Source organism: Camarhynchus parvulus, chromosome 2, assembly GCF_901933205.1.
Source record: "Camarhynchus parvulus chromosome 2, STF_HiC, whole genome shotgun sequence".
NCBI classification, from domain to species: Eukaryota; Metazoa; Chordata; class Aves; order Passeriformes; family Thraupidae; genus Camarhynchus; species Camarhynchus parvulus.
The window spans coordinates 85,117,879-85,144,920 of NC_044572.1; the positions used below are offsets into that span (position 1 = coordinate 85,117,879).

The 27,042-nt window shown below is 39.5% G+C and overlaps 1 protein-coding gene across 6 annotated transcripts in view; it reads left to right on the forward strand.

Moving 5' to 3' along the window:
- The window catches only part of FHOD3 (formin homology 2 domain containing 3), a 374,923-nt gene that overhangs the window by 11,593 nt on the left and 336,288 nt on the right, over window positions 1-27,042 (forward strand). The gene's annotated exons all lie outside the window — the stretch shown is intronic.

Genomic DNA, 27,042 nt, shown 5'->3' on the forward strand with positions numbered 1-27,042 from the left:
CTACCACGGAGCAGCTGCATGTCTGGTGTGCCTCCTCCCAACATTGACTCCAGTTTGCCACCACATTCTCTCAACATGTTTCAACATGTAATTGCATTGGCCTGTATACAGCAATGTGTCTGTCTTGGACTGTAATCCTTGCCATTGTAAGAGTGCTGATTGAATTGCAGACTAAAAATAGGCTGTACTCAGACATGCTGTGTGCTATCACTTGCGCTCTGCTTTAGCAGTCTGTTGTAACATGACATAATTAAAAGTTGACAAAGGCCATAGGCAGAATGCTGTCCCATGATTTCTAGGATTTAATGCTTGAAGAAGGTATTTTCTGAACTTGATGAATTTGGCTCATGTGATTTTAGCTCAAATAAATGACCTACTGTACTATTCTTCTATATTTTCTGGTAGGCTGTTGAAAGAATGTCCTTGTCTTAAACCCATTCTTTAGATTGATGTTGCTTCTGTGGGAAAGCCACTGGTAATAGACCATAGCATTTGGAAATCATTACAGTTAGGTGTGATTTTAGTGACAAAAAGGAGATTAGAAATATTTTTCAGTGCAGTGTAAGTTGAGCTATATTTACTTCCTTTATGTTATTACAGTTTGTCACTGATATTCCAACAAATATTTCCGAAAGATATATGCCGCTGAGAAGAGGGAAATAGCTTACTATCTTGTGAGTAGTCATCAGCTAGTGTTATTTTAAGACGTTTCAAGGGAGATTGATTGAAATTATGCTTTCATGTTCTTCATCTGCCAAACTAGATTTCTTGAAATGAAAAGAGTAATCTAAATGTCTGAGATAATTAAGCACCAATTCATAAATTATGGTTGGAAGAAATACTCAAAAAGGAAAAAAAAACCAGCCTTTTTCCTCACTGAATTCCTCTGCAGGACCAACCATGGGATGAAGGCTGATGGGTACTCAGTCTCTGTGTTTAATTGTTAAAATCAGGGAAGGGAAAGTAAGCTACAAATAATTACTGTAAAAAGATTACTTTCTTGAACATTTGTGTATATGTAACTGCAATCAAAGTAATATTAATCCTACCTTTGTTTTCTCATGTTGATTATTTGTGCATTTCTTCAAAATAAGTCAAGGCTGAAGTGTGTTCTGTAGGTGAGTCATAGGAGGTTATTATTGAAGCCATGCCACTGTGGTACTTTTTAACCAGCTGGATGTTTGACAGTTTAAATAAAGTGACTGATTTCATGCTGCATTTCCATGTGGCTACTAATAAGTTGTATGGTTCAAATTATTTTTGAAGTCAGATTTTTGAGACAACCAAAGACTGATGAAGTAGGGTGAGGGTACACGATAAGGAATAAAAGGAAGTCTATAAAGCTTTCCTGGCCCAGAAGCAAGAATACAATCATGAGCAGGTTGCCAGCCAAATTTAGTATCTATTGTAGACTGCACTTTGTCACTTGTAACTTGAATAGGTGTTATGTCAAGATATTTTGTAGGAAAATCTGTTCTAGCAAACCAAACCCCTTGTTTATTTTTGGATATCTCTGTTAAATATTGATGGGCTTTGTTGTGAGAAGTTCTAATTAGCTGCTTGGGCAAGTCTGAGTGATTTGGCTTGAATGTTCTTACCATAGCCTGTAACAGCATAGTTCTGTGAACTTGTGCCTGTCCTGCCAGGGAGTTTGACTGATGTTTGCTGTTGCAGTGGAACCTGTTTTGGCTTGACTGTTAAACTGTCACCACTGGGCAATGACCTGAGTGGTGCTCATATTAGTGTCTACCTTTATGAGCTACTAATGGAAACGGAAAACCCTATTTACTTAATCAGATGCTGTTGAAGCTAATTACTGTGTTTAGTTTGTTTGTCTTGTGGAGAAGGGAGGTGAGTGCAAATCCCCAACCACAGAGTGTTTATAAAACACATGGAGGTGTTTGGGCAATTACAAAGGCCTGTGTAGCAAAGCAGGCTATGTGGTTTGTGCCATGTCTCATTCTTCCTACCCATCCCCTTTCTGTTTTTCAGTATTGCAGCCTGTGCTATGTCAGAAGGTACAAGCTCAGCTTAAAGCTGATGTGGGTTTGTGGCTTGCTGTGAGTCAGCCTCCTCAAGGAGACAGATTTTGGTGATTGATGATAACTACTTTGTTCCTCTTCATGGGTGACACCATGGTGATGGGCATTTGGTGCATGGGACAGCTGTCTTGAGTAACCAGGGCTTGCTCCTTTCATGCAGTACAGGTAACAGAAAAGGAAAGTCTGTTCTTTTTTAAGAAAAGGGTTATTTAAAAGCCAGAAATGGCATTGTAATTGCTTGATTCTCAGAAGCAATTTCTGGAGGGCCATCTATAAAAGGGGCGTGGCTGTAATCTCCAGTAGTAACAAAAGGATAGGCAAGTAAGGAAATTGCATTTGAACTATGCAGTACAACGTAATATTCAAAGCCTTGTTGTACTCCTGCCCATATTTGTGATTTACATTTGGGAAATGCTTACTGTTAGTTGCAGACATGCTTGCAGTAGGTCATAGCTTTGAACCACATCAGTATAGAAAGGCAGAACTGGCAGAGCTGCTATGCTAGACCAAAAGGAAGAATCAGACAAAAGCCTTGCAATACAGAGAAAGTCTACCTCACCCCTGGATGCACATGTATGTTTGTGGTGTAACGAAGAATGCAAAACAGATTTTCTTTCCTGTATCAAGTCTTGGAAAATAGCCATTTAATCTTCCCAGAGCAACAAAAGGTTTTGAAGCATGGATCATTGTCTCTCTGAGTGCAGGAGTGAGCGGGATGGTAGAGGAGAGCAGTGCCTGGGATTCCAGGAGAAGCATTTCAGCTGAATGGCTCCTAATGGAAAAATTGGCATGATGTTTGTATAGCAACATTGCTGTTGCAGATTATACAGTTAATGTTTTGTTTATGCACTTTTCCTTTGAGTGTTATATTACAACCTCAGCATAGTCTTCTAAAGTACAAAATAAAGTATTAAACTGATAAACAGTCTTTTATTGCACCTTGTTTTGTTCTGGTTCAGGAGAAAAAAGGTTTGTACATAATCTATTGTTTTATGATTTGGAGGCAGGGGAATTATTTTGTTGTCTTTAAGTTCTTCAGACTTTCTAAAGTGAAAATAAGCTTAAGAAATATGTCTGTTGCCAGGGAAAAAGATATGAAGTCTATCCAACTTCTCTAACTAACTGTTATACTTCAGCCAGCCCCTCAGAAAACTTTTACAACTCATTTTACTTATGAGTTGGTACCCAGTTGTTTTATTTGTCCAGAGAAAAAACTATATTTACGTCTCATCAGTGTCAGAGCAGCAGGTGTCTAAAGTTGCTGTGAGGAAAACTGGTTTTTTACTGTATATTGAGTGAAACATATTTAGGCCATGGTTTTATTATGCTAGTCCAATGTACTAAAAATCCCCAGTTAGTGCAATAAAACTGTATCTAGATGGACTGTTTTGTTGCAAGTGTAAATCTCATGTATTTAAAAGTAGTTAGTTGAACGTTTGTTGGAAAATTTTTTGGGATGAAAAGTTTAACAGAAGTTGTCAGGATAGTCATGTCAGTACCTGCTTAAGCAGTTGATTTTTGAACAGGGCTCAATATTCAGTTTCCTTTGCCCGAAGGAATCTGTATCCATTTCTCATCTCTAAGGAGAGGGCTGTCACTGTTAAATGTGGACCATTCCACATTTGTATTAAAAATAGAAATCCAGCATACAAGACAGTGGTGATGTTTGACAATATGACCCATGCTGCAATCTGCAGTCACCCTAGTTTTGGCATGTTGAATCCTATCATTCATGGAGGAGAGGTGTTAATGAGACTTCCCTTAGGGATGTACTTCTTTTAATGGGCCCAAGAGTCTTCTAACTGTCATCTCTCCTGTGAGAATGTTACTGATATTTGAAATTATTATAATGAATAAGAACTGTTTAAAAAGTAGTGTATATTTTTGCTATTCAATTCAAGTAATTTAAACTGAAGAAAGTAAAGAAGGAACATATAAATGGGAACCTAAATAAAAATATCATATTAAATTAAACTTTTGATTTGAGAACAAGATTTTTTGAGCTACCTTCAGTTTTTGGAGACACATAGAAAATGAATGATGGGAAGATACTTGTTTGCAAAATACTTGCTGTTGAAGGAATACACCATGTTGGCATATGTGGTGAAAGACTCTCCAGACATGTAAGGTGCTCTCTGCACAAATGTGTTTTAATTAATTTTAATCTAATTTAACAGATTGTAGCAGGACAGTTGTCAAAGGTGGGGATATTTTCTTCATGCTCTTGATGACACAGTGAATTGGCTAGAATTTTGACTCTGGATCTTTCAATAAGTACTTTTGGTATTTTACTGTGTGTGTCTCCATAGCACAGTGGTGAATGACTGGTGCTTGAAAGCCATTTTCCTACTTTCTTAGCTGTCTTGAATGAGGTTTTCTAGATGTGGGTCAGAGGAGACATTTTTCTTTTAAGTTTGAATCATCTTGAATTGGATGTGGTGGAGTAGTGGGTCATGAGTATGGCCTTAATATGCAGCTCAGCTGGATTCTCAAATGTTATTTTTCCAAGAGCTCTTTTTAGTGAAATAATGGCTTAAATAGTAAGTTTATGTGCACTGTCCTTGTGTAAATTACACTAACTGTTTTAATATCCAAACCCAAGGTACTTTTTTTAAATATACTGTAGATGTCATTTGGCTACTGAATGAACATACCAGTGCTGGTATGCATTCTTTATTCTGCTTTTTTTTTTGTGTGTGTGATTATGTACTTTTGTTCTCTGTTACCCCTTTGTTAGTGTTTTTCATCATGCTGTCAAATTATTCAGTATTCATAATATAAGAATAAGCAGCTTCTGGTTTTTACTTGTCTATTGAGCCTGATTGTTCTTCTGCTTCTTCTTTTTCCTGGAAAAAGTAAATACCCTTATTTGGTATTACAATTATTGTTTTGTCACAAGCCATCATTTAGGCTTATAATAACAGTCATCCAAAAACTGCTATAGGCTTTACATGAAATCTGTTGCATTTTTTTATATTTTTTGCGTTTTGCAAACAAATGATTTGCTACCAAAAATACAGAAGTATGTGAAGCTGGACGTGTTTAAGGGTAACTCAGCAGAGTGGTTTGTCAATCAAAAACCCTCCCAGCAGAAAATCAACCACAGCTAGTAATGATCTTGGATTCCTTTCTCTTCACATCCTGTTGAGATTTCAGCAACCACTATGTATAATCAGGCCAAAGCTAGGTCAGCTTGTCATCATGACACCGTTGTTTAGCAATCAGAGCTGATCTTTCTGGAGTATAAATTGCTGAATGACTTGATTACACTCTTTGAAAGATGATCATAGTGTACCTGAAAGGTCTATGACCTGGGAAAAGAATCTCTTTAATGTTTTATGCAAAATATACCAATGTTCTCAAATTGACTTATGTCACCTGAAGCTAAATTCGAACCAAGGCTGTAGTGGAAGGGAAGCATGGGTTAGCCTTTGGAATGGGTTAGCCTTGGCATTTATATACTGAGGTTCTCTTATATGCATTTCTGCAATGGGATCCTCTGTACTGTGGAAGACTTGTTGTTTTATGGAATCAGTTTTCTGCTTTGGTGTCTCACAAAACTGTGTGACTTAAGAGCTGTTTCTGTCACTTGTGCTTGAATTGTGGCCTTTGCTTAGCAGGGAAACCTACTACCTTCACAGCTTACAGGGCCATTAAAGCGTACTAGTATGAAAAAGTTACTGCATATGCCCAACAGATTAAATTTTTAATCCACTGTTTGTCAAAGCTAATGAAGGGAGCCTAATGTTGGGATTGAAATATCCAACATAAGCTTAGATTGCAAAGTTTCACTTGCAGGATTTCTGTCTATCATTTGCAACATTCTTGGCTTTTGTTTTCAATGATGGACTTTGAGTTGTGGTTCCCCTCCAGCATAAGGACAAAGTTACCACTTACATAATAATTGCAAAGTATAGTAGAAATTGATTGCAGATCTATACCCTACATTGTTTACAACCCACCACCTCGATTATTTATTAAGTGGTTTCTAAAGGAGGACTATTTATTTACTAGTAATCAATGTTTTCATATGGTTCTGGAAGGGCAGTCAGGACAAACAAATTGTGTTTATTAACTTCTCTGTTGGTTCATAGGACTTGCAGTTACTCATCCAGTTACTCATCAGTGTAATTTCTTGTTATAAATGTAGTGCAATTTCATATAATAAACACTGTGTCCAATTGGAAAAGAAGAGAGAAAAAGAGAAATATCACAGATTTAATTATTTTACTAGAAGTGTTTTGTGCCCCAGTGAATCGAGATTTAAAATTTTTTGCTAGTACAGCTCAAGATACAACTTTGTACATTTGGTCTTATAAAAAATATAAATCAGTTAAATATGATCTTCTCTCTGTGTGTTCAGGAATATCAGGTAATTGAGACAATAAAAGACTGCCTTCTAAGCAAATACTCTAAACAAATCCTTGTTGCTGGGTTGCCAGAACTCTCTGCTTTGCTCTGAGAGTCAGGAGGTATCAAGGCTGATTCCGTGGGGATTTATGGAAGAACTGTGCTTATGGTGTGAATGAGAAGTTGGTGTATAACCATGAGAATGATAGAGACCCCGCTCCTGCCCCACTGAGGAGAACACTTTTTTGTTTGCTCCCTGAAAAATCAGGGCCTTCATCTCTTCATGCTTGGTATTTCTCAATATATTTTTGTGGCTGTCTAAAAAATCTGAGTGCAAAATCTGTCTGTTCCTACAGATGGCCATATAGAGTCCCAGTATCTTCTCTGGAATTGTGCCTGTATATCTATGAGGAGTAGGAGGTGCTGCTGCCAGAAAAATCCAACAAGAGTACATTAAATAAACCTGCAAACCCGATCTTGTATAGTGCTTCCCAAGAAGACAGCTGACATATTTCCTGTTTAAAAAAAAGCATGCGGTATTCATTTTTCTTCCCAGCATTGCTTGCTGAGAATTTTTGTGCCACTGTCTCAGGAAAAAAAGACAAAGCTGCCAAGAGCAGTAGGATTCTTTTCTTAGATGATGAACCTTTCCTCGGTTCTGAAATAGAAGTAGGAACTCTGAGGCCTGAATGTCAGAGCCCTCTGTGATAGATCATGTTAACATGACAAAAAATTTGAGAGGGAAGATGACTTGATAACTGGGGTGCAGAGACAATGTTAGCAAGGGTGGGGAGAAAAGGCAGCAGTTGCTGCCTGCAAGACATCCAAAAGTTACCTATCAATGAGGAAAAGCAGAGAGAGATAGGAATTTTGGCTACTGAAATAACATGATCATCAAGGGTTCTACATCTTACTACCTAAAAGATGGGTCTACACATCATTAAAGCTACAAGACTGTTCAAGGTTTACAAAAATGAAAACCACCCCTCATTTCAACCTACTTCATGTAATTATAAATAGAGATGATGTATTTTTAATTAGATTGTTTCTGTCAAATTTTGCTTGCCATAGTGTGCCAAACAAGGATACAGATATGCAAAACACTACTAAGAGGAAGGTACTAGGAAGATTTAGTTGCTGCTCACTCTTTCTAATAATCCCAAATCCATCTGGTGCAATCTGCACCTATAGCCTATGGATACATTTATAATAATCTTATAAGCAACTTGTTGGAAAGAACATATTCATGCCTGTCATGAAAAAAAAAAAGTTTTGACTTTTAGATATGTGAGACATCTGGAAGGGCTATGAATTTCCTGGTGGAAAACCTTCTCAGTGAAACATCTGGGGCTTATTTCTCTGTCTAAAACCAAATAACCTGAAAATTGTTTGAAGCATGTATTTAAACATAATAACTACCAGGATGTTTGCTCTACCAGTGAAGAGCAATGAAATGCTTCAGAAAAAAAGGACTCAAAAAGCCCAACCTGAAATGCCTCTGGTGCAGAAATTGAAGTATCATTTTCAAAATAAAGAGTAGGAAGGTCTTGTGCTCACACTTGCTTTTTTCACTGAGCTGACACTTAGTGAAAATGTTTTCTGATTTTTTTTTTTTGGTTGGGTTTTTTGTGGACTTCTTTAAAATTTTTTTTTGGTTTTTTTTATGGAGGGAAAACCTGTATTTCTAATTTCTTACTTTGAACCTTCTTCTTACATGACAAAAAATGTTCATTATTTTCTTGTTTTAGGATGATTGAGTTGTCTATTTTTTGCCTGGCCAAGCTGAGCAACCATAGCTGTTGTTTTCTTTTTAGCTGGGCTTCACAATGGCTTTTGGGTCATCAAAAACTTCCTTCTACTTAGGTTGCCAGCATTTTCCTAATCTGTGGATCTTTGTTGGATTGTGCTTTGTTTCGGTCTTTGTCCTTTGGACCATTGCCAGGATGGGCTTGAATGTTGCCTCTTGCTTTTGCCTTTTTTTTTTTTTTTCTTTTTCAATTTATGTTTTGCTCTGGAAGTGGAAAGTCATCTAGAAGAACTGCAGGCAGGAGAAGAGTGAGTATCTGTGGCCACAGGAATGCTCCTGGGTGCCCAGGGTTTCTATGGCCGTGTACCAACCAACTACAACAGCAAAGCACCTGTGGAGAATTTCAAAACTGTCTCCCCTTTCACAGACTGCCTTTTGAATGCACCCCCAGTATTCAATCCTTGTTTTACCCCTTATAAATAGAGAAGGACTAGCGTTTCAAGAGGGGACTGTGTGTGCAGTGAAAAAATAATGGGTAAACTGTGTGGGTGGTCGAGTCCAGAGAGTGATGGTGAATGGAGTTACAAACCAGTTGGCAGCCAGTTACAAGTGGAGTTCCCCACAGCTCATTATTTGGGCCAGTCCTGCTTAGCATCTTTATTGATGATAAATGGTCATCAATAAATAAATGATAATAAATAAGTGGTTGCATGTACCCTAAGTTCAAAGACAACACCAAGTTGGACAGGATTGTTGATCTGCTGGAGGCTAGGAAGGCTCTGCAGAGGGATCTGGACTGGCTGAATCGAGGGGCCAAGGCTATCTGCATGAGGTTCAACAAGTGTCAAGTCCTGCCCTTGAGTCACCACAACCCCAGGCAGTGCTGGAAGCTGGGGGCAGAGTGCCTGGCAAACTGTCCACTGGAAAAGGACCTGGGGGTACTGGTTGAGAGCAGCTGGACATGAGTCAGCGTGCGCCCAGGTCGCCAAGAATGCCAGTGGCACCTGGCTTGTATCAGTAACAGTGTGGTCAGCAAGATCAGGGCAGTGATTGCCCCCTGTATTAGGCTCTGGTGAAGCCACACTGACCTTCTGTGTCCAATTCTGGGCCCCTCACTGCAGGGAAGACATGGAGGAGCTGGAGGGTGTCCAGAGAAGGGCAGTGGAGCTGGTGAAGGGTCTGGAGCACAAGCCTCATGAGAAGCAACTGAGGGTGCTGGGGCTGTTTAGCCTGGGGAACAGGAAGCTCAGGGGAGACCTAATCACTCTCTACAGCTCCCTGAAAGGGGGCTGTAGTGAGGTGGGAATCAGTCTCTTCTCCCAGCTAACTGGACAAGAGGATATTGGCCACAAGTTGCATCAGGGAGGTTTAGATTGGATATTAGAAAAAAATTATTTATGAAAAGGGTGGTCAGACACTGGAACAGGGTGCCCAGGGAAATGGCAGAGTCATGATTCCTGGAGGTATTTGAAAGATGTGTAAATGTGGCATTTGGGGACATGGTTTAGGGGTTCACTTGGCAGTGCTACAGTTAATGGTTAGCTTGATTATCATAAGGTCTTTTCCAGCCTAAATGATTTTATGATTCTATGAAAGCCAAACAAAAGGAATGGGCCTTCTTGCTTATTGAAAGAACTAGTTTCTTATTTCACTTGCAAGCTCTTGGAGAGGATGACATCATCCCTGCAGAGCTGATACAGTTACACTGGTGTATACCTTGTGAGTGTAGAATGGCACCAAAGGCTCTGATGCTTTGCAAACTGCAGTTGTTTATATGTTAATTTTAAAAATTATATAGGAGTTATGCCTCTGTCCTTTCACTGTGTAGTCTAAGAGGTCAGCTTAGCCAAGCCATGCTTCTCTTCCCACTGTAAAAATTGCTTTCAAATTAATTGGCAAATAAAAGCACCATGAATAAAACAAAGCTATGTGCTTCGTATTTCAGAGTTTTTGATTGTAGCTAGCTCCCACTAGAGAGTGTGAGCTATGTGAGACATTTGCCTGTAGTGAATGAAACTGGAAGGATGAATAGCAGCAGCTCCAAGGTAAAGTTCTGTTATGTTATTGTGGTATAATAGTGGTTAAGCTCACTCTGAAAGTAAATTAGTTCTTGTTGTAATTCATAGTGAAATCAATTCTGAAGAGAGAGACTAATGGCTGTTGTTGTTTTGGTTTTTTTTTCCTGAATGTGTTGTTTACTTGTTTTTGTGGTTTATCACTGTGCTGCTGCTTTTTTTTAAGCCAGTGAAAGGTATGGTGACTATAGAAGGAATATGTGAAGTGAGAAACAGGTATGTCTTCCTACTAGTTGCTCAAAATGAGTGCTTTTTTATCAGAGGGAGAGTTTGCCCTTTTACTTGAGCCAGACCCTTTTGTACAGACCCTTTTGTAATGAGGTTAAAGCAGCTTTATGGAAGGGAAAACTATTTTATTCATCATTACTAGTTAACATGATTCTTTTTTTAGTGTAAGGTAGTGTAGAATTAATTCTCGTGTCAGAAGAAAGCCTATACTTTTGTTTTGAGAGTTTTGGGTCTCAAAACAAGTACCAAAAGGCCATGTTTGGAAAGAGGGGATAATCTTGAGATGAATGCCTTGATCTAAGGCTTGGGAGAACATTTGCTCTTTCTGGATGTGCCAGAAGCTTGCTGTGTGACTGTGGGTTAACCATCTTAGGGTTGCCTCTGCTGTGGGAAGTGTGATTCTTCCCACTGTTTTAAATTTGCTCCTAGCTTTGTTCCAAACTTCAAGCATTGGCCATGTTTGTCCATGTGAAAACATTAGAAGTCTTTTCAACTTTTAGTATTAAAGGTGTCTTCATGCAGCCGAGTTCCTTTCATAAACCACATACACATTCCCATTTAACTCAAAATCATAAATCAGGGTATTTAGTGTGCTTATTGAGGATTGTTTTTTTTTTATTTCTCTTTTTTTTTTCATTTTTTTTTAAGGGAAGTCCTGCCCCACAAAGTTGGGAAGTCCCTAGTTTCTAGGGACTAGAAACACCTAGTGGTGTTCCTGCACCTTCCAGGAAATACGAGACCAGATAATCCATACAGCCTCAGGGCATATTCTGTTTGTAATGAGGTATTCCAAGTTACTTTGTTACAGGCAGCAACAAGAAACATCTGAGCTCTCAACCACATGGGTATGAAGGCTTATCTGTGGTACAAAATAATACATCAATTAATTTGGGAATGGAGAACTGTTTGTGGTCTTGCCCAGCTCATATGAGCACACCCCTAAGGACCAGATCTGCACAATAGCCCTGGACGTCTGTGAATTAATTTTGACAGTTTAATATTCAAAATAGCATCTTCCCCTTCCTTGCTTGTTGTCAGCTCTCTAAAGGAGAGTTCTCACATGATGCATGGGTTCGGTTGCAAATCTCCATCAGACACTTCCAAACAGCTGGTCCAGGGCTATTTTGACAGCTTGATGCCCAATTGCATTGCAAGGAAACCCAACCATTTGTTGCGAAGTAGATTGTCAAAATGATCTATGTTACAAGTTGTGAGTGCTGGGCAGGAGCTGGAGTACACAGGAGACTGTGTGCTCTGAAGCTGACAAAGTTCCAGCTTGCCTGACGATGACACATAATTACATAAAGGTGCCATGTACATATGTAGGTCTTGTAGGTGTCTGCAACCATTTACAGTGTCTTTTTTGCAGGCAAATACACTCAAATCAATTAGATAGACTTCCATAAGTCCAGACAAGTACTGCAGAAAGCCATGTGCAGTCTAAGTGGATTTGACCCATTTCGTTTATCAGAACTGCTCTTCATGCCTTATTTCGGTCATTCAGGTTTGGTTGTTTGGGTTCTTTTTTTATGTTGGCAGCAAGCCCTGAAAACAAGGGCTCCAGGTGGGTTGGTTTATAGGAACTTTTATGCTTATAGCAAAATACACACTTAGTTGTTCTTTTGTGCATTAAAGAAAGTGATAGCTGATGTCATTGATCTATAGTAGTTAATGCCAGGTGTTTTAGAGGGATTACTGAGGTGATGCAGGCATGTTCCACAGCAGAGTGGAAGAGGAGATCATAGCATATAGGGGGATTTCCTGAGATGGGGAAATCCCAGGGAAGTGCCAAGACCTGCCAGGAGCTGGCCACTTGCATGAGACATGGTGGGATGGGTCCTATGACTAGAATGGATGGATGCAGGCTCCTTATGAAGGACAGGGAGAGGGGACACAAGGAGGGGATATTGACCACTAGTCAGTGACCATCTGGAGTGCATGGAACTCTGGCTAGGGGTGAGTGAGGACACAACAAAGAGTTTATAGATCAAGATTAAAGGGAGGATATTGTAGTGGGGGTCTGGTACAGGCTGCCTTAGTGGGAAGACCAAGTAGATGAGGCCCTCTGTAGACAGATCGGAGAAGCCTCATGTTCACAATCTCTGGTCCTCAAAGGGGAATTTGACCATTCCATTATCTGTTGGAGGGACAACACAGTGGGCAGAAGCACTCCAGAAGGTTCCTGGAATATGTTGATGATAACTTCTTTCTCCAAGTGATGGAGGAGCCTTTGAGGAGGAGTGCTATGATGAACTTTATTCTCACCAACAAGGAGGGGCTGATGGGGAATGTGAAGCTTAAGGGCAGCCTCAGCTGCGGTGGCCAGGAACTGATGGACTTCAAGATCCTTGGGGCAGCCAGGGGGATGCACATCAAGCTCTCTGCCCTAGGCTTCAGAAGAGCAGTCTGGTCTCTTCAAGGAGCTGCTTAGTAGACTACCATGGAATGAAGCCTTGGAGAAAGGAGGAGCCCAGAGAAGCTGGTTAATATTGAAGGTTCACTTTCTTCAAGCTCAGGAGTGATGCGTCCCCAAAAAAAGGATGTCGGGCAAAACCACCAGGAGGTCTTCATGGATGAACGAGAAGCATCTGGGCAAATTTAGACTCAAAAAAGAAGCATACAGAAGGTGGAAGCAAGGACAGGTAGACTGGGAGGAACACAAGGAAATCATCCAAGCAGCCAAGCAGGAATTGGGTTAGGAATACTAAAGCCCTGACAGAATTAAATCTGGCTGGGAATGTCAAGGACAGCAAAAGTTTCAGCAGGCACGTCAGTGATTAAAGAAAGATTAGGGAAATGTTAGCCTTCTATGGAAGGAAACAGGAGACCTGGAGACCCAAAATATGGAAAAGACTGAGGTACTCAATGACTTTTTTACCTAGGTCTAGATGACAAATGCTCCAGCCATGCCACCCAGGGTTCAGAAGGCAAAGGGAGGTACTGTGAGAATGAAGAGCTGCCTGTTGTAGGAGATCAGGTTTGAGATCATCTAAAGAACCAGAAAGTGCACAAATCCATGGGACCTGATGAGATTCATTCATGAGTACTGATGGAACTGGCGATGATGTTGCTGAACCACTATCCATTGTATCTGAGAAGCTGTGGCATTCTGGTGAAGGTTGACTGTTTGAAAAAGGGGAAACATAACCCAGGGAATTACGTATCAGTCAGTCTTATCTTGGTGCCCAGCAAGGTCATGGAGCATATCCTCCTGGAAATTATGCGGAGGCACATGGAAAATCATGACGTCATTGATGACAACCAACATGGCTTCACTAAGGGCAAATAATGCCTGACAAATTTGGTAGCCTTCTGTGATGAGGTTCTGGTGTTGGTGGGTGAGGGAAGAGCAGCTGCCATCGTCTACCCATAATTGTGCAAAGCATTCAACAAAGTCACATACAAACTCCTGTTCTCTAAACTGGAGAGACATGGATTCGATGGACAGGCCACTTAGTGGATGAGAAATTGTCTGGGTTGCAGTCAATGGTTCAGTGCCCAGGTGGAGACCAGTGGTGAGTGGTGTTCCTCAGGTGATGGTAATGGGACCAGCGCTGTTCAACATCTTTGTTGGTGGCATGGGCAGTGGGATCGAGTGCACCCTCAGCAAGTTCACTGATGACACCCAACTGGGTCATGTGGAGGGAAGGGATGCCATCTAGAGATACCCTGCTCTTGTGAGACCTCACTTGGAGTACTGCATTCAGCTCTGGGCCCACCAGCATAAGAAAGACATGGATGTGTTGGAGAGAATCCAGAGGAGGGCCACAAAGATGCTTAGAGGGCTGGTGCATCTTTCCTTTGAAGACAGGCTATGAGAGTTGGGGCTCTTCAGGCTGGGGAAGAGAGGCCTGCAGGGAGACTGTACAGCACCTTCCAGTACTTATAAAGGGTGTAAGAGACCTGGACAGGGACTTTCTCCAAGGTCCTGCAGTGACAGGACGAGGCAGAATGGCTTTAAACTGAAAGAGAATGAGTTTAGATTGGATATTAGGAAGAAATTCTTTACAGTGAAGGTGGGGAGGCAGTGGGATAGGTTGCCCAGAGAAGTTGTAGATATGCCATCCCTGGAAGTTTTTAAGGCCAGGTTGGATGGGGATTTGGGCAGCCTTGTGCAGCAGAAGGTGTCCCTGCCCATGGCAGGGGGGTGGAACTAGATGATGATTAAGGTCCTTTTCAATGCAAACCATCCTATGAGTCTGTAACCTATACTGAGTGCCACCCTAATGAACCAATTTAAATAATAGATGTTGGATGGCTGATGTCTTGAAACATATGTGTTTTATTTGATCTTAAGTACAAAAAATTAATCTTCCAATTCCTAAAAGTATTTAACTAGATTTGATATCTAAGCTTTGCTCTAATTAAGAGCTTTATTGGCCCATTATGTAATGTTTTGAATGTTCACTTTTAAACAGTTTTGCATTTCCATCAGGCTAAAAGCATAATTAGCTTTCTTTTTGTTGGTATTCTAGAGTACCATGATCCTCACTTGCTATTTCCCCAAGCTATTCCAGTCTTTTTTTTTCCTCTTAGGGGATCAGCTAGTCCTCCATGTGTCTTTTAGAGTCTGTCCACTGTAAAGGAAAATAGATCAGGGATTCATTATTAAAGCCATTTTTTTCTACTTATTTTCCTGATGAACTTTGAAACAGGGTGATCAGAGTGTAAGCAAGGAATGAGTATTGTTGAGATATGGCTGGTAGTGTTGCGTTCATTCTTTCCCCACAAACCTATTATTTTACTTGTAACTGCATTGAACAGTGTGGTTTTTTGTTTTAGTGTTATTCAGATGTTATCCTAATGAATTCAGAGGGGTTTTTTTTGTTTGCCTGTTCTAGTCCAGACAACTGTTTTAAAGCTGAGGTTTGAAACTTCTTGGCAGCTAATCAAACAAGGACGAAATGACTGATTTAAAAAAAAAATGAAGTACAAGTGCCAAATAAATCCTGCTTAAGGGTAGAAAATGTGACTTGAGATCCTTTGTGCTTTTCTAAAATCTTGAAGCTAAGAAGAAAGTCTGCAGGATACACGTATTTCCCCCATTTTTCAGTCTTCTTATATTAAGTTTCATTCTCATAAACTTTAATCTTGCTCTTTTAATGACATCCCAATTGATGTTTGGTTTAGAAACCACAAAGCCTTTAAGAGGCAGTCTAAGTATTAGGAAGAGTTGATGACTGTACTCATTATGATATTGTTAGTAGAGCAGATCTTTCATTTAAACCTCCAAGGTTCCGGCTATGTCTGAAAAATGATTCTGTTGACAAATGTATGATGTTCTCTTTGATAGTGTTGTCATACTTTATTTTATTTTGTATTTCAGGCAAACCCTTTGTGTGAATATGTTTAGTGTATTTTCTTCTATCTAAACCTATGGGTTTGTGCTAGTTTTTTTAGTTTTTGTTGTTATTGTTGTTGGGATTTTAGCTTTCAGACACCTGATCAGAAGCTTCTGAGTCAGAGTTTGATTATAACAAGACAGTTTATCCTGGGCTTCTTATATCTTTTGCTGGCTCAGTCTCTTACTCTCATTAACCCCCATCTCTTTTGGCCCTCAAAGATTTGTGAATTTTACTAGAACTGCTGTTGTTCCAGAACTGTTCCCTACTCCTCTTCTTCTGAAGCTGTCTTCTTTCCCCCAGGACCTTCATGCTGTAGGCTTTCAAATGGCCTGGTGTCTTGCCCCTACCTTTCTCATTTTTCCTTACTTTTGATTTTTCATAGAGAAGTGCTCATAGATGCAAATAACCTCTCTATCAAATACTGATTTTAAGTACATCTTATTGCATGACTTGACATTTCAGCTGCACCATTTTTAAAAAAGTGCCGATGTGGATCATATAGATAGAAATGCCATCTACACATGGTGTTATTGCTTGCTGTAATTTTTTTTTTTTGGTTTATTGTCTAGTAGGTGTTGAGCCAGTTATGGCAATGAAACCACCACAGCCAAAATGGGAAATTGCTTACTGTGTGCATTCCTGCATATCTGTAAATTGTGTGGGTGGTTCTGAAGTAGTCCAGTATTTTAGTTTTGTGATAGAATAGTGAGCTACCTGCAGTGTCCCAAGTGCATTTAGAATAGTAATGATATAATCCTTGTGTGCAAGATGGAGGATATCAATAGAAAGTTTTTACTCAGGGTTATATGTTAAGAATAAGAGGCTGCAATTTATACATTCATTCTCCTACGTGACTACAAAAATCCTTTTTCAAATATGAAATATTCAGTTTTCAGTTTAATAAGAGATGCACAAAAGAGAGGTGGAATTATCATGAAGTAGTTATCATTTTTGCCTTCCTGGACTACTATTTACATTTAAAATAATGATTTCTGAGATTTTAACTCAGTGCTTTTCCTACACACAGATACACACAATCTGAACTAAGGATTCCTCAGATGATAAACTTCATTGAACCTAATCCTGTCTCTCCTCCTCCTCCTCTCACTTTTCTTGACTTATCTCCTTCTTTGAGATTATTTCCATTTCCTTGGATACCTTCACAGTAATTCCAGCCAAATGTTAATGGAATCTTATCAGATGTACGCATCCCCTGTGTATCAGCCAAAAAGCTGAATATACTTTCAAATAAAGAATCTTGGTTTTATGGCCTCTCTCCTTTCTGTTCAGCTGAAGATGTCCTTAATCATGAAGGTGAGGAGAGCTAGCTCTTCATCTTAGTTAGGAAAAGCTGAACAAATTGAGGAAAGTGATTTGAAAAATCTAGATGCCAAAAAGTTTGAATAGATGCAGAGGTTAAGTTATTCTCATGATATAGGTTTGTTATGTTTGCTGTGAGAAAAATGTGGGTTTTTTGAGTTAAAAAGATATAGCTTTTTAGTTGAAATTTGACTTTGCTGAATTATGTTGCCTGTTTGGTTGGTGTGTCATCTCAAATTATATAACTTAAAATGCTAGAATAAGGTGTGTTAGTTCTCCATCCCATTGCTATTATCAGGGTTTTTTTAAATGCAGAAATGCAATTATTTTAAATTTTTTCAATTACTTTTTTTTTAGTTAATAGTAAACATTGCACTAAACGCTAAATGAATTTAGCTGTCTTGTTCCATGACTATTGACATTTTGAGTAATCATGTGCTTTCTAACAATGCCTATGTGGCTGCTGTTGGAAGCTGTGGTGTCACACTTGGATGCAGATACTGTAATAAATTCTAAATTGGTCCCTGGGGAACAGTGTGTTAAAGGGAACTGCAAAGCAAAAGGTCTGAGAGACGGTGACAAAGCAGCCCAAGAATAGGACCAGGTAGGCATCCACTCATTACGTGTTCGCTGTGGTGTTGTCTGTATTTGAGACCTCTGAAATAGCAGTTTCAGAATTTTGAACTCTGAACTTCCTTTTGTTATTCTTATGTCAAACCCATAATATTAATATAACAGCTTTCTGTGTTTGTTTTCAATGTCTTTGTTATTTCAGCAGAATATTTTTATTGGCAGTGTATTTTTCCAGTGGCTCTTGAGGATCTAATGTGGCATTTATGTTTCACTTCATGCCCTGTATTACCTGACCCCAGGAGTATTTTGTGGCGTCTACCAGACCAGAGATAAAAGCTGCTGTTTCAGACTAGGAGTGCAGGCTTTGTTCAAAATACCACCATTTCCATATCAGAGTAGCAGTTCCTTTTAAAATGATTGTGCTCCTGTGTCCCTATGCCCAGTTTTGCAAACCTTTGAATTATCCTTTGCATGAAGGCATGGCTCGGTCAATGTGACTGCACATAAGCTCTGCAAAGTGAGCGTAGTTTATGAAGTGTTTTGACAATGGCAATTAATGTGCTAAAAATAAAACACATGAGCATTAGCATTAATAACTACTCCTACAAGATAGGCTAATCACTCCTAAAGGGCTGAAAAATTTGGGATACTGTTGTACATGCTGGATTACTTCTTATAATGTAAAGTTTAAGATCTAGGATGTTATTAGGGGTCTTTCCATCAACCTCTGAATGAGTATGGAAGAGTGAGTTTGGTAGAGTTCAGCAACCACTGACTTGTGAGCATGGATGACTGAATGTGGCACAGTTGCCATCACCAAAAATGACCTTCTGTATAGCCCCTGTGCCTGACCTTACTTTTAAAACTCTGACCTCACAGACATACTGGTTTAGTTGGAATTTTAAAGGATAGGTTTTTGTGTTGTTTTTAGAAGATACTTTTAGTTACAAAATTAGCTTTAAAAAGGTATGGGGGAGGGAGTACAACTTAGTTTCAAGTAATTGCAGTGGAGCTGCTTGGCACACAGGGCTTTTAGATCAAGATAGTGATGGTGTGTGGGGTTGCTGTCGTAGGTGAAAATGAGAGTAGTTTTAGTGTCCACTGTTGATTTTGGGCAGTAACATGTAGCTTACCTACAGATTATTTGCTTTCCTTTTATCTCATAAATGTCAGGCTTTTTACTCGAGAAAGTTGTGTGGCATCAGTCCTGGCCTAGGTGCTTTGTTCTTTCTGCATCATATTGCCCAAAGTGATGATGACATGACACAGACCAGGTAGCACCTACTCACATGAGAAAGGGCACACAAGAGAGCAGTTGTTTGTAACTGAAGTTGGATAAATAATTTTTGCATTTTCTGTGATCTGTGGGATGCAATTAGGCCATTCCTATTTTTTCTTAGTCTGTGACAACTAACAGTGACAGCAGCCATGTTATGTTTTAAAGTGCCACCAAAGGACCACTGTGTGCAGGTACAGAAAACCTGAATCTGCTGATCTGCAATAAAATTTGAAAAACATTAAAATATGGCACATTCTGAGAACAGCGTGGTCATTCTCATGTGAAGCTTGGTCTTGGATGACACAGTATTAAATATTCATTTCTGCCAATCAATTTGTACTACTTTGCTTAGAAATATAGAATACTTTTGTGCTGGTGAGTAGGAAGAGCTGTTTTTTCTGCCTTTTCCTGAGGAGTAATTGTTTTTTTAAAGAAGAGGGGATATGGGAATGCAAAGGGAAAACAGACTTGATGGCCCTGGTAACAGGATTCCCATTGTGTTGGAAACAGCTGAACCAGAAGGGAGAGTGTTTAAGAACTGCATAGCTCAAGTGTGTGAATGTGTCAGACTCGTGATGTGTAAAGCCAAACAAGGCTTTGGATTTAGAAAGGGAAAACTGAGCGTTAAGAAACTTTGCTTTTCATCAATCCTACTCTGCAGAACATGCTGTAGATGAATAAGGAGTGCACCACCACTAATAAGAACAATTGTAACCCAATCATGTTTAAATGAAAGCTGAGCTAAGACATTTGAGTAAGATAAGGATTTTCAGAGGCTGTGCCAAAGGCTAGAATTGAAGAAGGATTTTTATTTCTGCAGTTTGATACTGGATTTCTCTAATGTCTCCCTCTCTCATTCCCTTTCTCTGTAAATTTTGGAAACAACCAAATGAACAAAGTAATCTGTCCAGTGGGTCTAGCTCAAATTACTGGAAATCTGGTGAGAGCTGGCTGTGATTCCAGTGAGTAACTGCAAAGTTTAGTGGTTTTGGTGTTTTGTACTAACACCAGTAAATGAGAGTACCCTCCTCTCATCTCATACTCACACCTTTGTCCTATGAATGGAATCCTTGATTACTGTTGGAATCCTTGATAAATGTTTGAGGTGTGCCTACTTCTATTTAAATAGAAAAGAATACTTGGCTATATCTTGGCACACACACTGGCTGCCAACTTGGTCACACTTTGTTCATATTTATCATAGATCTGTTTGGGTTAGAAGAGATCTTAAAGATCATTTAGTTCCAACCCCTTGCCATGGGCAGCAATGTCACCCACTAGATTAGGTTGCTTAAGGCCATCCAATCTGGCCTTGAATATTTTGATTGATGGCACATTTACACTTCTCTGGGAAACTTGTTAGAGTGCCTTACTATTCTGAGTAAAGAATTTCTTTCTAATATCTAATTTAAATCTTTCCTCATGTTTAGAGTTGTTCTCCCTTCTCCTTTTACTATCTACTCATAAAAAAAGCTGCTCTCCCTTTTATTTACAAGCACTCTAAGTACTGGGAGGCCTCAGTGAGGTCTCCCTGAAGCCTCCTCTTCTCCAGGTTGAACAAGTCCAGCTGTCTCAGCCTTTCTTCACAGGAGAGGTGTTCCAGCCCTCTGACCATCTTCATGGCCTTCCTCTGGAACCCTCTGATAGGTCCACATCTTACGCTGAGTACCACAGAACCAGATGCAGTACTTCAGCTGGGGTCTCAGGCAGAGGTGGAGAATCACCTCATTCAATCTACTGGTCCTGCCATTTAGAGAGATTTGTTCAAAAGATGTTCTTCTGAATAGATTCTCAGGAGGTGAGAAAAGACCATTTCTCATGATTGTTTGTTGAAAAAGTACAATTCTGTGGTCTTTGAATAAACAGGGAAGAAGAGAATGGCTTGTGGGTCTGCTGTGTCTTTTTGATATGGCAGTAGGGTGCATCTGCCATTTCCCTGCCTTAACCTCTGCCAGCCTACTGCTGCCATGAGACAGAGACATTAAAACCAAGGAACATCCACTTGGATGTATACTGCTGCCTATCAAAGCCTTCTGAAGGAAAGCAGATATGTGTGAGTTTCTTTTGGCATAGTAAAATATGGGCTGACTATGCACTGAATTATGTGCCCAGTGGGCTTCGTGAGTGAGGAGACTGGTGTGTACATGGAGTCTCACAAGGGTGCGTGAGGAGGAGCACGCAGCAGTCCTCAGTGTGTGGAATTGCTCTGTTCTTCTCTCCTCACACCCCTGGTGCTTGGTTGCTTGGTATTTCTCTTGCATTGCAAGAAAATGAAGGCAGTAGATGAAAATAATCACTGAATGCACATTTATATTTTTTTAAATTTACTTTAATTTCTGTTACCTAACTAGTTTCTGAAAGTGGCAGCAGTCATTTATCAGCATCAGGTAACTGGCTGATTCAATACCTTTTCTTGCTGCTCCTATTTTTCCCCTGCTATTCTTTGCTCCTTTTGGTGATGTGCTTCAACTGTGAAATTTAAAAAAAATAGCTTTCCTGTTGCATGGCAATAAGGACTTCCTAATGAAGAAAAATGGCTGTTATCTTTTTCTGTGAGTCAGTGCTTGAAATGAGAAAAAAATAATCACAGGGATACTACTATTGATCTATTTTGAGTCTTCTTAAGCTTAATATTCTTGTTTTATGAACTATCTTTGCCCCACAGGATAAGGAACTAGCCACTATTAGCCAGATATGGTGACCTGAGACAGAAGATAACAAACTGAGCTTCTGCCCTATGTTCTTGACTTACTGGTAGCCTATAAGGAACACTTGCATGAGTGGGTTGCTCCAGGTTTCTCCAACCTGTGTGTGTTCAATTTTGCAGATGGGTGTGTTGCTGTGTTGCTGCTGAGAGCTCTCCATGTGGTGGTGAGGAGGGCGTGACCCTTGGTTTAGGGCCAGGATCAAGCTCTGCAGCTCTGACCCTGTTATGCTTGTTCCTGGCAATAATTGAAGCCAGGATACCTCTATCCTTTTGTGTGGTACAGTTTCACTCCATAATGGGGGAAATGGCAAAATATGAAGGAGTAAGAAGCTCTGCTCCTAAATATCCTCAAATTTTAACTTTTTAATCAGATGTTTATTTGCTTTTGCATAATGAATTGTGCTCAACTAAGTGAAACTTTAACCAGTGTAGGTATAAATATATAACAGTCTAACTGTTGTTTGTAATCTTATGCTCTTTTTATGTACTTCCTCTTCAGTTGTTTTAGATGTGTCTGTCAAATTTAGGCAACTGTTACTTTTTGTTTTAAAACTGCAGGGAAAACTATCTAAAATACATGCATAATTTATATCCATGTATATATATGGAACTGTTTGGATGGTTGTGTTTAGCTTTGTGTGCATGGTGCTTTCATGCTTTCCATTTGTGCCAGTTTTGGTTGCAGCATAGGTACTGTAGTGTGTGGGTGGTATGGATCAGTTACCACTGTGTGGATACCAGATACAATCTGAAAAAGTTCAAACATCTCTCTGTTCTTCTTCTAGAACTTTTATTACAGAAAGAATGGTTTCATTTAGTTGCTCTATTTACACGTCAGGCTGTTGTACACAAACATCTGGTTGTCTCACTGTTTCTATGTTTCTGGTCAGTTATGGAAAATCACTGAGTAGCTAGTGAGGTCAGTGCTGCTTAAGAAGCCTTTTCCAGGTTTTCCTCTTGTTCAAATAGACCGCTATAAATCAGTGAATCAGCACCTAAGCAACTACTACTTCTTGAAACTGATCTTGAAACTCATGACAGAGTACAGATCTTACCATTTCAGTCTGAACTGAAGATGATAATTAGCACATCAGTTACATTTTTAATGAGGATGACTGTGGAGGGATAGAATGGAAGAGAATAGTGCAGAAGGTAGTCTCACACCTGAGGAGTTGCAGCTGTGCTAATTACCAAAGATTAGGAACAGGCCTGCTCTTAATAGGCCACAGCTGAGTCCAGTAAGAAGATGAGTGCTACAAAAAGGTGAGTTATCTGGGTGAGGAGAGAGCTGGAGTTTGTCGGCTGTGCTGTGAGGGGCTGCCCATGAGAAATCACTGAGGAGCTATGAGAGCTTTGCACTATGATGATTTGTGTACAGACAGTCTTAATTTTTTTGCTTCCTTGCTGTAAACCTGGTGCACAGGTCTGACTATCTACAGCTGGTGAGTCTGACTAAAGCACTTATTTTGTTGACTTTTACATGTGTTTTTGTTCCTTCACTTGTGTGAATGAGGCTACTCCTTCATAGTCCCACTCTTCATAGAGACTGCAAAAATTTCCATAGGTATTCAAAAATATACCATGGATGTTTTCCAAAGAAACTGTTCATTTGCAAAGATGAGAATGTAATTTAAATGAACACATAGGTTTTTTATGGCTTTTTGATACCATTTAATGCTTATACTAAAATCAAAGCCTTTGAAATCTTGCAGATGACTGATTATGGAGTAAGCCTGTGTTTTACTCAGCAAAGTAGCATTATTTTTGTCTCATTTGATGGTGCTTATTTCTATTTATGGTTCCACAATACTGGTAGTATTTTAATGTGATTATTGGAAAGTTTGGAAAAGCCTACAGGATGAGTTCCATTTAAATGACTTGTATCAACCTTTTGGGTCTTCTTGGCAGTACAGTCGAGTATCATGCAAAAAATGATAAGCAATTTGAAGGGATGGGTTAGAGATTTTTAGAACAAATGGTTTTGCAAGATTTTGAAAATGTCTTGATCAATCTCACCTTTTGGCAGTAGTATAAATGAATTATACAGTTTAATAACAGAATGCAGATCAGAATTTTGAGACTAGTAAGGAATACTGAACAGTTAAAGAAAATTATGAATAAGAAAGGTTAAATAAAATAAATTCCCAAGAGCTGAATAGAAGTCTCATTCATGATGATGTAAAGCAACTCAGTTAAATAGTCTTTAAAAGATTGTTTGTAGGAATTCTGCCTCTTGATTTTCCTAAGAGATGTTTTTGATAAGGATTTCAATGGGAATTATGATCAAGCATGGAGAAGCATGTAATGAATTAGCTAGATGGGGCTATTTGTGACAGTCTCCAGAGACAGGATAAGTGATGTATAGCAGATAAACTTGGGATTAAAGTTGAGCAGAGGGGAGGGACCAACATCCTGAATTGTTGCTGATAAGCACTAATGAGAGAACATCAGCCACCCTTTGTGTTGAAAAATGCAGGCAATTTACTAATTAAAAATAATTCATAAAGTGGCTTCTCTTTTTGTATTCTGCCTGTAATATATGTGTACAAGTGAAGCTGGAGGCAGAGTAGCAAACTGATCCTATATAAGGAAGATTTTAAGAGTTTATTGCCTTAATACTTACCTTAACTTTTAAAGTGTTGTTTTGATCACTTCCATCTTTGTGTGTACTCATGACAGAATAAAAAACACCCAACTTTTTGGCAAGACTCAGAATTAAGGGAAATAAAAGATATTGCCATTTCTTTCATTACCATAACTTCTGTTAACAAATATAGCATGCGTTGTACAGTGCCTTAAAGCCCAAATGAATGCCATGTTCAGCTGAAACTATGAAAATAAGATGAATGTAGGTACAATGTACTATTCTTACTTATTTTGTCCATGAAGGACTTCCTGTTCCCAGAATGCTTTTTGTCCACTAAAGTCACAAGATATTAGTAAGGCACAACTTCTTTTCTCTAATTATGCAGTATAAATGGAAATTGTGGGCAAATCTCCTAATCTCCATAGAGACAGCACAACATTTATCTAATTAGAAGTTTGCCTTTTGGCATTACTTTGAATAAATTAGCATTTCATTACATACCCTGAACTACTTGGAAAAAGTTTCCCAGAGTAGTATTTAGTCTTTCTTTTCTGAAGAGTGTATTTTGAATTAGTGTAGGTTAATAATCTCCTTTGTAACTGGAAAGAGACAGAGTAGCACTGCTATTGTATTTTTAGTATTAGAGGGTTGCACTTGAAGGTTCTTTGTTTTCTTTAATCTCTAGGAATCAGAGTAAAATCTTATGTCACCATAATTAATGGCTTACTCCTTTACCAGGGAAAAATCCAAAAAAGAAAAGCAAAAGAAATGGAACAAGTTTTAAAAACAACTTTACCTCCTCTCTCCACCCTTTCTCCAGAGGTTGAACTTTTCTTTCAAATTGCAAAAGTCGCACTCTATCACTAATTGTGAATGAGCTTTTCTACAGTATTTCCAACACAGCTAATCCAGAATACACTGCTTGTCTTCCTTTCTTGTATATAAATCAGTGACAGGAAACAGAGTGACTAAATTTAGGTATTGACTGCCAGATAAGACAAATGGCTGCTTATTAGGCTTTTCCTGAACAGGTACTGAAAATCAAAGCTTGGATGGGAAATTAAAAGAGGTAATTCATCAAGGATAGAGTTTAATTGATTTTCTTTCTATGTATTAAAAAGAGCAGAAAAAAGAATTCCACAGAAGTGATAAAGGGTGGTCATTTCCTTTTCTTGAGTCACTGGCTGTTTCAGACCCCTGCTCACTCTTTCAGGGAGTCACTGGCTGACACCTGTGGCAGAAGATGGGCATGAAGTATGGTGTTAAATATTTGACTCTTCTCAAAGTGGCCTTTGCAGCAGGGATGTATGGTTACACCACCATTGCCGTGGTTGCCTTTTGGTAGATGGAGGCATGCAAAGAATCTGTCAGGTTATTTTTGCAAAATCCAGAGGAACGAAACCATCTTCATTTTGGGTTCTTTGATTGTCTTGGTTTGAAAGACGTGTCTGCTCGGGAAGGCAGGAGCATCCCTTGGAATGGAGCATATGAACCCCCTCCCTCTGAATTATTATAATTTTGGAAATTAACGAGCTCTCAGGCAAAAAGGTATGGGGATAGGGGTAACAGTTCTTTACTAGTGTTTATAATAAACAAACAACAACTACAGCATTAACAACAAACAGAACCAGAAAACCCGGTTGCAGCCTTGTGGCTGCGGCTGTTTTACCTTTGGTGCAGTTACAGCTTTAAACAAGATTTGGAGGGGTGACGGGATCAAATCATGATCACTGAAGAGACACCTGGAGGCAGCATGCCACTGTTTGAGAGACAGTGTGCTAATGAGGTCCTTTGGTCTGCTGCCTCGTTAGTGGTAGGGGGTGGAGATCCATGCAGCAGCAAGGGTTACTGATGTACTAGAAACTGCAAAAGCACTTGGGAATGCTCATGCAGGAATTGGAGCTTCTCCCATGAAAAGGCAGTGGGATTGATCACCCAAATGAAGTGCATCTACACATACACATGCAGCATGGGCAGCCAACGGGAGGAAGTGGAACCCATTGTGCAGCAGTAAAACTATGACTATAGGGGGTTGGAAGGGGATGATTAAGGTTCCTTCCAACCCAAACTGTTCTGATTCTGTGACAAGAGGACATGGTCTCAAGTTCCACCTGCAGAGGTTTAGATTGGATATTAGAAAAAATTTCTTCACTGGAAGAGTGGCCAGGTGTTGGAACAGGCTCTCCAGTGAAGTGGTGGAATTGCCATCCCTGCAGTGTTCAAAAGACATATGGATGTGGCATGGAGGAACGTGCTTTTGTGGTTAACATGTGCTGGGTTAACAGTGAGACTTGATGATCATAGAGGTCTTCTCCAGCCTTAATGGTTCTCTGTTCTGTTTGGCTGTCAGACTGGATTTTGTATCTAGTAGCACAACATATCCGGAACTTACAATATTTGTGAGCTTGGAAGCAGTTACAAAAGGACCCTCAGTACAGTGCTGCACATGATGGTCCCAGCAGTGCGTTCCTCCCTGATGTCCATTTCTATGCTTCTGGGCTGGATTCTCTGAGCAGATGGTCACTTACCTCCCTAGTGGTGAGGTAAGACAACCCTGTACGTTCACTTGCCCCTTGGTAAATGTTGTCTTGTTCTCTGGGAAGGCTTTTTCCTCATTATTTGTTATTTGACACTGAGTTATGTCATGGCGAGAGAGGAAGTCAAGTTCCTTTCTAACTCCCAGCTTCTTTTGTTTTCCCTCTCGATCAGTAACTATTTTGTTTTCCTGGTCAATGAGTTGGCCAGAGTTGTGGGATGATTCATTCTAGGTCTTCTATTGTGATGAGCAC